Source organism: Peromyscus leucopus, chromosome 20 (genome assembly GCF_004664715.2).
Source record: "Peromyscus leucopus breed LL Stock chromosome 20, UCI_PerLeu_2.1, whole genome shotgun sequence".
Lineage (NCBI taxonomy): Eukaryota > Metazoa > Chordata > Mammalia > Rodentia > Cricetidae > Peromyscus > Peromyscus leucopus.
This window is the reverse complement of record NC_051080.1, coordinates 20,342,916-20,354,555: the sequence shown is the minus strand read 5'-3', so window position 1 is coordinate 20,354,555 and position 11,640 is coordinate 20,342,916.

Sequence of the window (11,640 nt, the reverse complement as noted above, 5' to 3'; positions counted from 1 at the left end):
TTCCCAGCACCCACTCCACAACCTCCTGAATTCCAACTCCAGGGGATCTGATGCCTCTAGCCTTCATGGCACTCATCACACACACACACACACACACACACACACACACACACACACGCACGTACGCACGCACGCACGCGCGCGCGCGCGCATACACACACACACATCAACATGATATATCTAAAAAAGAGAGGCCCCTTGATTTTTTTTGTAGGAGAGACACTATTTGAGAATTATCCCAATGACCCCTTAGGGTGATCAATGACAACTCCCTTCCTGGTTGTGTTCACTGAGGTGGACAAGGTACCATATTCTCACAGCATTTGTTAACTGTGAGACTCATTAGATCACTACTGTCATAATCTGCTGAGGTATACATCCCAAAGGTTTTATCTAACAGGCACAAAGATGTGCCAAGACTGTTAGAAGCTGGCATCTGAGGCACTAGGGATGTAGCTCAGTTGGTAGAGCCCCTGCCTAGAGCTCATGAAGCCCTGGTCTGATCCTCAGCCCCATTTAAACTGGGAACAAATGGCTCAAAAGAGCCCTTACATTTCCTGTCATGTGGCAGGGGCCCCAAAATAATTCAATACAACTCCAGATTTACTAAAAAGATCTTCCCAAATGGCAAGTCCTGCTCTCCAAGTGGCATTATTGATAGACCATGGGTTTGTCCCTTTAAAACATGAATCAATCTAGGAAATCAGATTTCATAGCCTGAAGAAATCAAGCCATGTTTCTTTCTAGAGCTAACAGGCTCCTTCTGGGAGGATTAAAATACACACAGGTCTCTGCAGGGGGAAAAAAAACAAAGCCAAGAGAAAGGAGCCCTAAGCATGTCTCCTGGAAGCTCTGGCTGCAGGAATGGCACTGTGTCTCTCCAACCCTGCAGTCCCTGTTTGGAGTCACGATGAGGGTCCCACTGTCCTCAGCAAACCACTGCCTTCTCTACTGCTGGTTTCTGTGTCTCTCTGTTTAACAGTAACGGTCCAATATTGTTCAATACTGAACGGCAAAGCCAGCCAGCCACCATATGGCAACCCCCCCCAAGTGGTTCAAAAGAACCCCAAATTACTTACTGCAAACAGGAAAGCAAAGCCCGGGGTGCTCCAGCTGGAGAGACACTTGCCAAGGGCCCAGTCTTCTCAAGAATCTAAAACAGAGTTGAGACTCATCTGCCTGCCTCACAGCTGAGGCTGGCGGAAGCGGAACAGGAAAATGTCGCTGGAGAAAACCCGACCTCAGCACCTTCTGGGAACTTCCCAGCATCCTCTGTATCCGGGGTCAGCTCACTTTGAGTGGCATGCAACCCCAAAATGTATCTTTTGTCCCTTTATGGTCACTTTGCTGTCGAATTTGAGGGTGATGGACTGTGCCCTAAGCCAGGTTCGGCCACCCATCCTCCATGAGTGAATTAAAGGAGCCAAATTAATAGTAGAAAGAGGAGATTTATTCAATGGCCACGGTAGAAAGAGAGAATGGAGATCCAGAACACCCTCCCCAAGTCTGTCTTGGAGTCCTGAAGTGAGGTTAAAGCTTAAATAGAGCCAAGGATTTGCACATCTAAGCAGTCTCGGTCAAGGTGTGGCCCCATAGGTCCACCCACCCTTGTCTGGGATTCAGTCACTCTCCACAAGGCTGTTGTTAGAAACCTGTGAGATCTTTCCTGGAAACAACGTTCCCCTCTAGTTGGGACCTTTTTCTTACCCCAGCATACAATTCCTAGACAAATTCCCATTTCTTTGGGACCCACTGTTTCCAAAGTCTGATAGTCTGATTGAGAGACGCAAGTGTCCCTTTAGAACGTCTCCCTTTCTGCCAGGCCAGTATGAGGATACACAAACTTCAGTGGGTGAGAACAAGCAGACACTGTAGAGACATCCCCATGGTGTGTGTGTGTGTGTGTGTGTGTGTGTGTGTGTGTGTGTGTGTGTGTGTTCAAGAGCATGAAGGGAGGAGCCTCGGTGTTTTATTCTCTTCTGAAATACTGATTTTAAAAGGTTCAAGTGATCACAGGGTCCCACCTGGACTGTGGCTCTGAGACATTGGGTGCTTAGACCCTTGTCTGAGAGTTTGAATGCAATGTTCCCCCCAATAGCTCATATGTTGGAAACTTGGACCCCCGTTGATAAGTCTGATCACTGAGAGGTGGCTGGACCCTGAAGGCTCGGGCCATATCATGACTTAACCTTTGGGTGGCTTCCAGAAATGATGACCTCTTTGGGAGGTGAAGCCTACTTGTAGAAAAGAGGTCACAGGAGGTGCAACCCTGCAAAGGTATACACTGTCTCCCGACACTTCCTACATGCCCCCCACACCTCCCATCCTGCTTCCAGGTGGCAAGGAGGTGTCTGTAATAAGCAGCCTTCTCCACCTGCCTGGCAGCCTAGGTGTTCTGCCTTATCACAGGCCCAGAGACCTGGAGCCAGCCCGACCACCATGGACTGTGATCTCTGAGCCTATGAACCAAATAAACACTTCTTTTGTTTCCCTTGAGTGTTTCTTCAAACAATGGAAAAATCTGATTAACACAATGTGGGAGGCCTTAACTTTGGTTTTACATTGGAAGGAAGGAAGGAAGGAAGGAAGGAAGGAAGGAAGGAAGGAAGGAAGGAAGGAAGGAGAAGGAAAGGAGAGGGAAGGGGAGGGTGAAGGGAAAAGAAAGAAGGGAAAAGGAGGGGAGGGCGGGAAGGAGGCAGAAAGGAGGGTGAGGGAGGGAGAGACCATTTGAGGTCCATGAACAAGAGTGTTGGAGGAGGGCTCCAGCAGGGGATGCTGGGGGAAGAAGTACGAGGAAGGTCCTAGAATGGAAGAGTCCAGACCCAAATCATGGTCAAGTTAATTAAAGGAAGCTTTTTAATTTGTGTACATGGGCTGTCTCTCCCTAAGTTAGGACTCAAGAGATCAGCTTTGGACATGGGGAAGATAAGGCTTTTTATATCTCACGAGTAGGGGGGTTTCCAAATGGGAGATTTGGCAGGAAAATAGATGGGGTTACAGGAGCAAAAGACATGGTTGCAAGGTGGTCATAACAAGGTGGTCGTAACAAGGTAGTCATAACAACTTTTTAAAATAAAGGCATGGTTGCAGTCTCCTGGAAGAGGCAGTACAGAACCATCTGTAGTTAAGGTTATATATAGGTGGAGCACAGCTGAATCTTTGAGAAATGGAGATTTAATCATAAATAGGAATGAACCTGGTTTGTCTTTACTATGAGATGGCTTTCAAGGCCAAGATGGAGGCAGGCTGGTTCATCACAGGTAGATACACAGGGAAGCTAGGGGACAGGAAGGTGGTACTCAGGTCCGTTTTGTTTGGACATGTTGACCTATAGGTATCCTGGTCCATGCAGAAAAAGGTGGCTGGGCCTTTGCCACTATCAGATGAAGACAAACCTTGCCCTGTGCTTGGCAGAGAGGCTTTTGCAAGCACAGCTCCTATGAGCCCTGACCGTGCAGGTGGCTTTGGTCACATTATGCATGTGAATGGGGCTTAGAACACAGACCTTGGCCACCAGAGGCCACATCTTCTGGCTGGCCAAAGGGCACTGTCTGCGTGGTGGTAAAGGATTGGTCACTGTTCTAACTCCATTCTGCTTCTATGGCCTGTTTCATCTCCCAAGGCCTGCAAGTCTGAGGCTGCCTGTCACAGACACCTCATGAGGAGGGCCGAATCGCTCTTCTCAGGCACTGTGAGCTCCAGGGCACCACCTGGGTCCCATGAAGCTGGCCCTCAGGGTCAGCACCAGCCAGATCTCACTTGCACTGTGCTTCATGCTGCTGGCTTTACATTTTGTGCTTTTTAATCGTGCATGTGCAATGGAGGCCGGATTTAAATGCCACCCTGTGTGAGGTCAAAGAACCACCTGTGGGAGTCAGCTCTCTCCTTCTACCGTGTGGGTCATAGGGATCAAATGGGTTATCAAGCTTGATGGCGAGTGCCTTTACCTGCCGGGCCATCTCACTGGCCCACTCTTCTGGCTTTTTGCCTGTGTTTATCCTTCCCCTGGGCAATCCTGAAGCTCTCCACACAGAGGACTTAGGATGCTGGCCCCTCTTCCTTCCCCATGTGGGCCAGACTGAGGACACTCCTTTCTCACCTTGTCCTCTCTCTCTCAAGGTGGCAGGTGGCCGGATCCGGTGGCCTGAGACCCTCAGAGTCAGGCCTCCAGCCTAGCAATCTGGGGATATCCTAAAGGGGCTAAAGGAGGTAGACAAGCTGGGCAGAGGGGAGCTCATGGTCATTGGTTACAGGAGGGTTCTGGCCATAAACAGTGTGGCCTGTTTCACAGTGGGTGCATCCCTCAGACTTCTCCGTGGCTCAGGAAGGAAGCCTGCCGGGGGACCACATTCCCAATGATCTCTTCTCTCTCTCAGCACTCTAGGATTTGCTATTCTGACCCCTAAGACCTAGGAGACTGGAGAGAACATGTGCAGGATGTCCTTTGTCTTGTTTGGCAGGTAGGAAGGCCAATTTTGGGGGATCTCAGCCCCAGAGAGTACCCTGAGGGGTGAGGACTGGAGGCCCAGATGAAGCAAGAATAGAGTTGGAGTGGGTCACACAGAGAGCTAGCACATGTACTCCATCCACACAGTGGAATATTAGTCAACCTTTAAAAGGCAGGCCATGATGAGGAAAGGTGGTGTACAGGAGAAGGACACAGTCATGAAGGGAGACATAAAGCTAATTTGTTTTTCTAGTTTCAATTCCATCGTAGGTTTTTGTTCACTTGGTTAGCTTCTGTGGCAATATTTGAATTCGACTTTCTGTGTTTTGAAGTAGCAAGAATCATCTTTGTGTTCCAAAAGACTCCATGTGTTGGTCCTTTGAGGCAGTGATTGTGAAAGTCTGGGCTTTCTTTTGAATTCCATGGACCAGCAGTGCAGCAGTAATGAGACACAGCTACTCACTCAATACACATGTTGAACTGACTTGTGTGACAGGTGTGGTGGCGCATGCATTTAATCCCAGCACTCGGGAGGCAGAGGCAGGTGGATCTCTGTGAGTTCGAGGCCAGCCTAGTCTACAAAGAGAGTTCCAGGACAGCCAGGATATTTACACAGAGAAATCCTATCTCAAAAGAAAGAAAGGAAGGAAGGGAGAGAGAGAGAGAGAGAGAGAGAGAGAGAGAGAGAGAGAGAGAAGAAAGAAGGAAAATAAATAAATAAATAAATAAATAAATAAATAAATAAATAAAGTCTGTTCTTGCTGGTATGGTGGTGCATGCCTTTAATCCCAACACTTGGGAAGCAGAGACAGGCAGAACTCTGAGTTCAAGGCCAGCCTGGTCTATGGAGCAAGTTTCCAGACAGCCAGGGCTACGCAGAGAAGCCCTGTCTTAAAAAAAAAAAAAATCAAACAAACAACCAATAAAGTTTGTTCTTGGAGGATAGATTTTTGTAACTTGAAATCCCCTGCCACTTTTTATAAAGATATATATCAGAGAGAGAGAGAGAGAGAGAGAGAGAGAGAGAGAGAGAGAGAGACTCTATGTGTACCCAAGAAGGCCAGAAGAGGGCATCAGATACCCTGGTGCTGGAGTTACAGGTGGTTGTGAGCCACCTGATGTGTGTGGGAACCGAACTTGAATCCTCTGGAAGAGAGTGCTCCTAACAGCTGCTCCATCTCTCTAGCCCCTAAAGCACGGTGTCATTTGCTGTTGATGTTGGGAATGACAAGGGTCGGTGGTTAAAGGAGACAATAGACTCCTGAAAGTTGACCTATGACTTCCACACTTGAGGCGTGGCACATGTGTGTCTGCACTCACACACACACACACACACATCCTACACACACAACAATAATAGATGTGGTGAGGAGGAGGAGGGAAAACATGGTGATGCATGCCTTTACTCCCTTGTTCCCAGCACTCGGGCGGTGGAGGCAAGAGGATCAGGAATTCAAGGTCATCCTCGACTATGAGGAGAATTCAAGGCTAGCCTGGGCTACCTGAGAGTCTGTCTGAACAAAAGGAAGGATGTTGAACACTGCACACAGCTCAGGACATCATGCTAAATAAGCCAATCAGACACACACATGTGAGCCCACCCCCACAAGGGAGGATTGTTGCCCTGCCCTGCTAGGGTGGGTTCTTCTGCAGTAAGAGCGGTGGCTTTGGCCCTGGCTGGCCTGGAAAGACTCCTCTGTCAACACAGCAGTTGGCTCCTCTGAGAGAAAGTGCTGAGGCAGATAACTCTGCCCTGTGGGTGTATGAGTGAACGTTATCCGTCCAGCACTGGATGATCAATTGCTTGTCCACACAAACACAAATTGATCACCAATGGGCACATCACAGTGCAGCTCCTCAAAGCCACTGTGGGGAAATCAGGCCAGGAGCTTGCAATACGCTGGCAGATGACATAACCCCTCACCTGGAAAAGGGAGGGCCGCTAAGGCAGCATCCACCCACCCTCCATCCAGAGTGTATGTAAAAGTGACGAGTCCCCAACTCTCTCTCCCGGGCTTGATTCCGTGAAGCACTCTCTCTCTGTGACCGGCCTTTGGAGCTCTTTCCTCTGCCGGAACCTGCTGGATACCTTGGCAGCCAGTGTGGGAACAGCTCAGGGCTGAGTAATAAGGTCAGTCCTTTATCTGACCAGCTGAGGGCTGAGTGAGGTCAGCTGACCGCTATCAGTTCAGCCTCTGGTTTAGGGAAGCCTCGGGGACCCCAGAGCTGTTGTCACCCTCTCTGAGTTTCTCTGTGTAGCCCTGGCTGTCCTGACACTCATTCTGTAGACCAGGCTGGCCTCCAACTCCCAGAGATCCACCTGCCTCTGCCTCCCAAGTGCTGGGACTACAGGTGTGCGCCACCTCTGCCCGGCCATCTTAGCTGTTCTGTAACCTATGTTGCATGAGTTACCTGGGCATTAGTGATAACTAGTGGTTAAGATTGGGATGGGGCCTGGAGAGAAGGCTCAGCCATTAAGAGAGAGCACTGACTGCTCTTCCAGAGGACTCATGTGTGGTGATATATTGTATACCCTAATAAACTTGCCTGAGGATCAGAGGACAGAGCCAGCGACTAGATTAGACATAGAGGCCAGACAGTGGTGGCACACACACCCTTAATCCTATCACTCGAGAGGCGAAGATCGGTCTGGATCTCTGTGAGTTCAAGGCCACACTGGAAATAGAGCCAGGCGGTGGTAGCACACACCTTTAATCTCAGTAATGGGAAGTACACATGCCTTTAATCCCAGGAAGTGACGGCAGGGGTGGAGAAAGGTAATAAGGTGCGAGGAAACAGGAACTAAAGCAGTTCAGCTGAGACTCTGAACTTTAAAGGACTCAGTGGCTTTCAGTCTGAGAATTCGTGGAAACAGGATCGGCTAAGGAGTTGGCGAGGTGAGGTTGGCTGTGGCTGCTCTGCTTCTCTGATCTTTCAGCTTTCACCCCATTTTCTGGTTTTTATTATAAGACCTTTTAGAATTCAAACAACACTCATGATTCTCAGCACCCACATGGTTACTCACCCAGAGGATCCGATACCCTCTTCTGGCCTCTGCAGGCAAAATGCCTATATGCATGAACAAAAACACCAAAACATGGGAACAGAGTAAAGAACTCCTGGTGGGCAAGGCTGCAGTTCCCAGGCAAGATCAAGAAAAAGCAAGGAAACCTAGGGGCTGGCAAATTTGTTGTTATTCAATAATCTCTGGCATTATGGAAAGACACACAACGTCTGTCTATGTTAACATCACAGTAGTCTATAGCAGTGAAACAAATCAGTCAGATTCACAGGAAATCAGACCACAGAGCTGTGGTTGGTAGGGGATGGAGAATGGACTGTTGGTAGGGACAGAGTCAATGTGTGAATCTGAAAGAATCCTGGAGAGGGATGATGGCGATGGTTGGACATGAATGAACTCAAGGGAACTGAAATTTACATTCAGAAAAAGGTTTAAAACGTAACTCTCAGGCTACGTATGCTTTACAATTGAAAAATAAAAAGGACAAAGGGGTGAGTGGCTGCCGGGGCTGGTAACACAGTTCATGGGGTGGGTGGAGGGAATGAGACAAGATGGACCAATGGCTGGACTTCTGTTCTAAGGCATCAATGACAGCTGGAAGAAGTTAGGTAAGGTGTGGGGAGATGAGTAGCCAATCTGTAGCTGAACTGTGCGGAGGACATTGGGGTGCAGGCTATGGTCACAGACACTCTGGCTGGACCAGCCATCCCAACACAATTCTATTTCCTTTTTGTCCTGGGCTGAATCAAACCTGCCTCTCACTTGCAGAACATCTCCCGGAGGATGATCCAGACATCTGGCAGAGAACCAAGAGCCTCCAGGCGGTCAAGCCCTGGGTGCAGGGTTGGGTAACTGGGTGAAGGAGGCTGGCACTCATGTATCCAGCAGGGCTTGTCCTCAGGAGCCTCTTATCACCATTTGGACCCTGTGTGGTCAGAGCAGGCCATTTGCTGTATATTTCCAATCCTGTAAACGTGAAATTCTGATACATCTTCCTACTTCTGAGGGTGTGTACAGCATACAGTCCTTCTGATCTCCCTCCTTTTTTTGCACTGCTGGAGAGTGAACTCAGGGTCTCACATACACAAGGCAAGTACCTCTGAGCCGCACCCTCAGCACACTGTCAGTTCTGATTTCCCCTGATGAAAATTAGCCAGTTCCAAATCAATATACAGTTACGGTTCTGTAACCTCTTTATCACAAACTTCCTTTCATGCATTTATTTATTTATTTATTTATTTATTTATTTATTTGTCGTTCTTTTTGCATCCTCTCCCCTTTAAATATGTTTTTCTGATTTTGCTCGTTTGTTGACAGGGTATCATGTAGCCCCCATGTCGTTGAAGATGACCTTGAACTTCTGATTTCCCGGCTCATTTAAATGCATTCTCTCTGTAAGACAAACCCCAGGCTCCCTGCTCCAGGGGACCCCAGGCAGAGCTTCAGATGTGGAACAGGCCATTTGAAATACCCCCCAAAAAAAACTGAAAAGAATGTCCCCAGTGTGAAACATGGCAGTCACCAGACCAGGAGGACACTGTATATATAGCAAGAGAGCCACACAAGAATGGCTTGTTGTTTACATTTAGCCACAGAAATGGACGAACTGAGAAACTCACATTTTTATTTATCTTTGTGCACGTCCACAAAGAACTCCCAAATGATGGCTTGCGAGTTATAATTAAACATTAGCAAATAGGCAATATAAAAAAAATGCAAAACCCACGAATTCTAAAAGAGTCACAGTGTCTCCGTTTCTTCCTGCGCTGTTCTCAGCCTCTGGGCCAGTGAGTTGGATGGAGATCTCCTGCCCGGTCGTGTTAACCTCTGTTAGGATTTACTGGAGGCATGCTGTAGGCTAAAAATCTACCTCTGACATTTACAAGGCCCTGAACAAGCAGTCAGCTCTCCTAGCTTGTCTGGACAGAAGGATTCCTGGAGGCAGGAGCCACTTCGAAATCCAGGAAGTGCCTTGGACTCTGTCAGCTCCTTGTCCTGTGGCTGTGACAAATACCTCATAAAAGCAGCCTAAGGTAAGAAGGGCTTATTCTGATTTTTTATTACAGTGTGTGTGTGTGTGTGTGTGTGTGTGTGTGTGGTGCGCAGCGTGGTGGGGGTGGGCACGCGCGCGCTTGCTGCGTGCGTGTGAATGAGGGGGACAGAGAGAGAACACAATGGACAACTTGCCACAGTCACTCCTCTACCTCTGAAAGGTTCTAGGATGGAGCTCAGGTCATCAGCCATGGCGGCAAGCCTCCTTATCTGTTGAGCCATCTTGCTGGCCCAAGGACATGTTTATTTCAGCAGTCTGAGGGTAGTATTCATCTCGGTGGGAAGGCAGGGCAGGAAGCAGCTGGTTGCATTGCATGCAACCAGGAAAATGCAACCAGGAAACAGAGAGCTGAATGCTGGTGCTCAGTCCCTTCCTCCTTTGCAGTCTGGAACTTCAGAGGGACCCCATGGGATGGTGGCACCCACATTTCAACTTGGTCTCCCCTCCTTAGGTAAGTGGAAACTCCTCCCAGACATAGCCAGAGGAATAGCTCCTCGGTGGTTTCGAGTCTATACAAGGTGGAAGGCAAGGTTAACCGCCATAGTCACCTGAAAGATTATATGAAAATAGTGTCGTTTTGTGTGTTTATTTAAGTCTCTCCAACAAGCAGCAACACAAACTCTTTGTTTGCTTGGTTTTGGCTTTTCGAGGCAGGGTTTCTCTGTGTAGCCCTGGCTGTCCTGGAACTCGTTCTGCAGACCAGGTTGGCCTCGAACTCACAGGTAACACAAACTCTTATTTTAAAAAGACATGCTTATTTTGTATTTATGTGTGTGTGAGTCTGCACGAGTATACATGCATGTGCATAAAGGGGCCCTGGGAGGCCAGAAGGAGGCGTTGGATTTCCTGGCACTGGAATTAGAAATGGTTATAAATTGCCGCGTGGGTGCTGGGAACTGAATCTTGGTCCCCTGCAAGAGCAGTAAGTACTCTTAACAATTGAACCATCTCACTGGGCTGTGGTGGTGCACACCTTTAATCCCAGCACTTGGGAGGCAGAGCCAGGTGGATCTCTGTGAGTTCAAGGCCAGCCTGGTCTACAAAGCGAGATCCAGGACAGGCAACAAAACTACACGGATAAACCCTGTCTGAAAAAAACAAACAAACAAACAAACAAACAAACAAAAACCCCAAAAAACAAAAACAAAAAAAATTGAACCATCTCTGTAGCCCCGAAATAGTGAAGTTTAAATGTAAGTTATTTAACATTACTGAATATTAAAACCCTAATTATGTTTATCAAAATAAAAGTCTGTTCAAATCTATTGTGTCTTCTCCTTCCTAGGCTTTTAGTTTTTATAGTAAAGGCATCACAGTTACTGTAATTACCATATGAACTCAAAGGCAATATGAACTGCTCTATAGGAAAGAGTGCCCCAGCCTTCATGCCCCACAAGTGTCGATCAATCCCACGGTGTATTTTGAGTTAAACACCAGAGCAGTAGGGAAATGGATGCTTTTTCTCTTGGGAAAGAATGCTTCATTATTCAAGCTTGAATAGCCTCCCTGTCATCATGGGGATCTGACACCTCATCCTGCAGAGCAGTGTGTGTGTGTGTGTGTGTGTGTGTGTGTGTGTGTGTGTGTGTGTGTGTGACAGAGAGAGAGAGTCCAGCAGGCCACAGGGCAGGTCCTCTTACCATGGGCAGAGCTGTCATTTGCTTTTTTGAGGGAACAGATGGTGAGATATGGAGAAACTCCCTGAGGCCAGAATGGGGATCTCAGCACAGGAGGATAGCCAAGAAGGCAATGAGTGGTGAACAGGCCCTTTTATTTTTCTGCAATTTAGAAGGGAGATCAAAAGAGGGATGTGGATAAAGGACACGTGAGTCACAAGACAGGATGTAAAACTAATTTTTTTTTCTAGTTTCAACTCTGTCATAGTTTTTCCCCTCCATAATGGACATAGGAATTCAACTCTCAGGTTATTGAAATACCAAATAACCATTTTTGCATTGCAAAAGAGTCCAGCCTGTGTTCTTCCTTTGAGCAGTGACAGAATGGGGATATCTTTTTAATCCCACGGACCATTAGTGCAGGAGGAATCAGACACTACTAGTCACTGAACACATTGGTTATGTGGACCCACTTCAAGAAAGTATTTTTAGAAGAAATTTG